Source organism: Cavia porcellus, unplaced genomic scaffold (assembly GCF_034190915.1).
Source record: "Cavia porcellus strain 051 isolate PalLab524CR breed Dunkin Hartley unplaced genomic scaffold, mCavPor4.1 scaffold_6, whole genome shotgun sequence".
Lineage (NCBI taxonomy): Eukaryota > Metazoa > Chordata > Mammalia > Rodentia > Caviidae > Cavia > Cavia porcellus.
The window spans coordinates 14,504,349-14,510,348 of NW_026947489.1; positions in this window are offsets into that span (position 1 = coordinate 14,504,349).

Consider the following 6,000-nt stretch of genomic DNA (forward strand, 5'->3'; position numbering starts at 1 on the left):
CGAACACCTCAATGTTTGCATGTCCTTATAACACCTTGACATCCCCTGGCTACAACTAACCAGTTAAGTGGGAAAGTCAGAATCCATCCCTGCTGGGGATTTAGCTCAGTGGCAAAAGCACCTGCCTTGCAAGCCTTGAAGTGGCGAGTTTGATCTCCAGTACCAAAACAAACAAAAAATTCCATACCTGGATGTTTTCTAAACTAAGATTGTAATACCAAGTCAGACCCTATGGAATGGTGTGAATTTTATAATGTGGATCATTTGTTGCTAATGCCACATGAAGGAACAAGTCTGTGGTGAATGTGTAGGTTTAACATGTGTAGTTTTAACATGTGTAGGGAAAAAATGACGGAGAAGCAAAATTCCCAGCACTGTGTTCTACTTCTAGTGTTCTGAGTCTACCTGCTACTCAAGCCTTCCTTGAATCCATGACCTAATATTTTATTTTTCTTTTGGAAACATGTTTCTGTATACTATTTCAAGTTGACTCCTGTTTTTAGAAACATTTATTGTTTGCAGAAGCATTTAACCTACATATTACCCTGTATATATATATATATATATATATATATATATATATATATATATATATATATCCATATTTGTGATTGTATTGGCTAAGATACCATATTTAATTTAATTTAATCTTTTGACTTTCTCTTAACATCAGATTTTTTAATATGTTTTCTAAATTGATTTTCTGAAATGCAGTTTAAATGCCTTTTGGCTTTATATATGAATGGCTTTGTATATGACTTTCTTTCTACTTTTGTAGTCTGTGAAAAACCCTTTTTGTTCGCTGATTCAAGTTTGAATTAGAATTCTTATAGGTGAGCATTGAAGGAGGCAAGAATGGGACAACATGACCATTCTATTTGCCATCTCAGACTACTTTTTCATGTAATCTTCAGTGTCCTTTACCCTCAGACTACATCACATCCTCTAATCTCCGTGGGTTAGTGAATCACCTGGATACTTGTTTCTTAGTCTGCAAATCTTTATTTGGTGACTTGCCTCCCCTCATTTGACAGTATTTAGTCCAGTGCATGCTTATTAAGTATTTATTACATAAATGGATAAATGAATTAAACTTGCTCATATAAAATAGAAGATAGAGCTACAAGATCTGAAATAGTGTTATGTCAAGTCTGAAAGTTTAAGTGCTTTTATTGGAAAATAAGGGTAATGATTTCCTGGCTGATACTATTGGATTATATAGGAGTTAATAAATGATCAGATGTACTCTCTTCATAAATTACAGGAGGTGAATAAAGATGAATTGCTTGTGGAGCATTAATTTTACATTTGCTCAGTCACAAGAAGTGTGACCTGGGTATAAATAGGCCAATGAGCATTGCAACAAAGCATATTTATTGAAGAAGTTGTCTTTTATTGCACAAAAATAGAATCTGTACCCTTGTCTTCTTACTTGAAAAATGCTTTTGTTTTTTCTCCATTAAGTATAAGATAATTGCAGTGAGTTAGTCATAGATAACATTTGCTCTGTGGAGGTATGATTCCTCTATACCTAATTTGCTCAGGATTTATTATAAAGAGATTCTGAATTTGGTAAAATGTTTTTTCAATTTATTGAGATTATTTAATCCTTCATTGTGATGATGGGATGTATTGTATTTATTTGAACTATCCTCACATTCCAGGGATGAAATCAAGTGAATCATGGTGAATGATCTTTATAATAGGCTGTTGAATTAATTTTGCTAGTATTTTATTGAAATTTTTTTGTATCTATATTCATAAGAGTCATTAATGTTTATGTTTCCAAAGTGTGTCCCTGTCTGGTTTTAGCAACAGGACAATTCTGGTCTCATGTTAGATTGGAAGGATTTCCTCTCTTTCCATTCTTTAGGACTGTTGTGTAAAAGCTGATATTAATTCTCCTCTAAAGGTTTTATAGAATTCAGCAGTTGAACCATCTGTTCTGAGAATTTTCTTTATAGGGAGACTTCAAATTAATTTAACCTCATAAATTTATTGGTATGTTAAGGCTGTTTTAGACCCTTGTGGTTCAAATCTGTAGGTCATATGTATCCCGAAATTTATCCCTTTCACCCATGTTTTCCATTTTAGCACACATCTTTTTATAATACTCTATTTTGATCCTTTGAATTTCCATAGTATCAGCCATAATGTCATCTCTTTTGTCTTTTATTTATTTTGATTTTCTATTTTTCTTCATCACTGTAGCCATTTCTCAACTCTAGCCTTAAAAAAGAAAACCGTGCTTTAATCTTTGTGTTTCATTTTTAGTCTGTTTCATTTATTTCTGCACTTATCTTCCTTTGTTTACTAATTTTGAATTCACTTTTTTATTATTTTTGTAAGACATTGACATGCATCATTACGTCGATCACTTAAAATCTTTCTTTTTAAAGGAAGAACTAATTGCTATGAACTTCTCGTTTACTGTAACTGTTTCTCAATTTATCTTTAAAAATGCAAACCTTGTTTAGTTTTAATCTGTTTCATTTAGTCTGTTTTATTTATTTTTGCATGGTTCTTCCTTTTTTTAGTTTTATTAATGTGGAATTCCAGTTTTTTCTTGTTTTTTTCAATATATTGAGATGCATAATTAGGTTATTTACTTATAAATCTTTCTTTTTTAATGTAGGTACTAATTGCTATAAATTTCCCCTTTAAAATAGATTTCATCATGTTACATATATATTGGTATGGTATTTTCTATTTTCATTTAAGAAATTTTAAAATTTTTCCTCTAATTTAACAACCCATCGCTCACACAAAACTATGTTTTCTATTTTCATGTGTTTCTATAATTTTCAAAATTCTTCCTTTGGGTCTGTTAAGTGTTTTATTTATATATAAACCAGGTGCTCTGACATTAGACTCATAAGGATTTACAATTGTTATATCTACTTGATACATTGATCCCCTTGACCATTAGGGACCTTTTTGATCTCTTACAGTTTTTGTCTTAAAATTTATTTTGCAGGATTTAGATACAGTACTTTCCTTACTTTGTGTTTCTATTTGTTTGGAATATTACTTTCTATTCTTTCACTCTATGTGTCCTCCTACTGGTGAGTGTGTCGTAAGCAGAATATTATTTGTTTGAATTTTTTGTTATTCTTGTAATACATTTGGGCCTTCTGAATCTTTTAGTTGGAGCATTCTGCTTACATTCAAGGTTTTATTGAGGGGCAAGAAATTCTGTCATTTTACTAATTTTAGTCTACTTATTTTGAGTGTTCCTATCCTATTATTCATCTTTGTGGTTTGACTATACTATACATCAATAGTTTACTATACTGTACATCAATAGTGTTAGATTCTTTCCTGTTTTGTGCATATTTACTCTTTTATTGGCATTTATACATTTAAATGTCTGTTAGTTATCTTTCATTCTTAAGCATTTTTGTAAGGCTGGTAGAGTGAATCTGAATTCCCTCTGTTTTGGCTGGTGTTAGAAGGACATTATTTCTCCTTCACTTCTGAATAATAGCCTTGTTAGATGGAGTATTCTTGCTTGAAATTTTTTATTTCAGGATGAGAATAAAACATCTACTTCTCTGCTGGCCTGTAGAGTTTCTGCTGAGAAATCTGCTATTAATTTAATGGTGACACTTACATTAGTAACTGGTTGCTTTTCTCTTACAGATTTTTTCTCTGTCTTGTGTTTTTGACAGTGTAAATTTAATACACCACAGTGAAGACAATTTCTTTCTTTATCTACTGGGATGCTTCCCCAATTTGGGGTGTATTTTCAGTTGTTGTTTTGTAGAGTAAGTTCTCCGTGACATTGTTTTTTCTCCTCAATTTGAGTATTATGAAAATGTGGGGGTTTTTGTTAAGGGCGTCCCCAGGATTCGAATGTTCACTTCATTCTTATTTCCTTTGCACTCTCTCTTGTTCACCTAAATGTCCTTTCCTAACTTCCCTTCCCTATCTCTTCCTCCCTGTACCCTGTTTTTGAATAGCTATGATATTTGAGAGACCTATCTTCAACTTCCGATATTCTTTTTCATGCTTGATCTGTTCTGTTGTTGAGTCTTTCCGTTGTATTTTTTTTTTTAATTTCACTTATTGAAATCTTCATTTCCAAGAATTGTTCTTGGTTACTTTTTTTTTTCATTTTTTTTTTATTTAAGGAGAAAAAGGGAAAAAAAAAAAACAGAGAAAGTGTACAAGTAATACAAAATCTAAAAAATAAACAGTAAGAAATCACTAGTTAATAGATTACACATTCTTCTCTTAGAAATAGTTGTTCAAATTACAAAATTGAAGCATATAAAGTGGACCTTCAAACAGTGAGAGTACAAACAGTTTTGTTCAGTGATCCAAAAAACACTCAGTAATATGGTTGCCTACCTTATACACCTAAACATATATGCAGTTATAACCTTTAGAGCACTTTCTTTTCTTTTGTACAATGACCATTACTCATTTTGGGTTTTATTACTCCCACAGTTCTTATTACTTTTTTTGAAGAGAGTAAAACCAAATGCGACATATCAGAACAGAGTTAGTCAAATCAAAAGGATGGACATAACAGATAATGTAAAAACAAAATATAAGGTGATCAACAATGGTTACCATACTGCCTCTTGCTATTTTAAGAAGAATTGGCAGTTATACTAAAATTGAACTAAACAGTAAAGAATAAAACCAAAGCATTGGAGACATTACAGGACTTTAAAAGAAGATAATAGTCAACTGGAATGGGCGTCATAATGATTTTTCTTGTCTTTCAAGTTATGCCTATACTTTGGAACTTGGTATCAAGCAAAGCAGAATAGAGGAAAATCAGTTAAAACAAGATGGTGAGGGCAATACAGGATTTCAAATCAAGTTAATAGGAAATCAAAGTAGGTTACTATAATGTATCCTGCTATTTTTTTATTTATTTTTACCTTAATTAAAAAATTAAAAAGTAAATAATTAAACAAAAGGGGGATTGAGATAAAAGAGGGCATTACCACACAAAAGAGTGCAGGTCAAATCATAACCATTTAAGCAAAATAGTGTTTCACCACAAGATACCCTGACATAAAAATAGTTATCAAAGTGTCTCTTTCCTCGAAATCTTTGAGTTTAACTTCTTATACTGTAGCACCAAACATATCAAGACACTATAAAACCATTCAAGAGAATGACATTATTACAGGGTATTTAGAACCAATTGACAGAAAATGAACAATGGTTTCTATATAAACTCCTTGTCTATAAAAGTGTTTGCTTATATTATCATATATAATAAAATACAATAAGATACAACCTTTTAAGACCAATGGAGACAGAAGAATTCACGTTTGATGGGACTTCAAAACAAGATGATACTAAATCAGCACTAGCTATTGTGATGTCTTGTTTTCTCCAAAATTGCTGTTCCTACCTTCCGATCTTCTCTGACTCATTTCTGTTGAGCTCTTTTTCTGTCATTTGTTGTCAGTTTGTCTTCTTCATTTCGTTTTCTGCTCCATTCATTCTGGCCTCTCTGCCACTATTTCTGGAATCTTGGTATTTTCCTTTTTTAGACTATCCTGCAGTATTCTCTGTAGAGTTGAATTAGTGATTGCAAATTCCCCTAGTTCCTCTTTATCCTGGAAGCACCTTGTTTTTCCATCAATTTCTAGGGACAGTTGTGCAGGATATATCAATCTTGGCTGGAGGTTATTATCTTTCAAAGCTTGAATTATTTCCCCCCACGGTCTTCATGATTTGATGGTTTGTGCTGAGAAGTCTGCTGTAATTCTGATGGGTATTCCCTTGTAAGTGATCTGTTTCTTGTCTCTGATGGCTTTTAATATTCTGTTCTTATATTGGATTTCTGGAATTTTGATTATTATATGCCTGAGTGTAGCTCTGTTTGGGTGGTAGGTAGCTGGAGTCCTGTATGCCTCATATATCTGAGTATCTTTACCATTTGCTAAATTAGGGAAATTCTCTTGGATTATTTCTGTGAATAGCTTTTGTAGTTCATTTGTTTGTGTCCCCACTTCTTCTCTTATGTTCTTA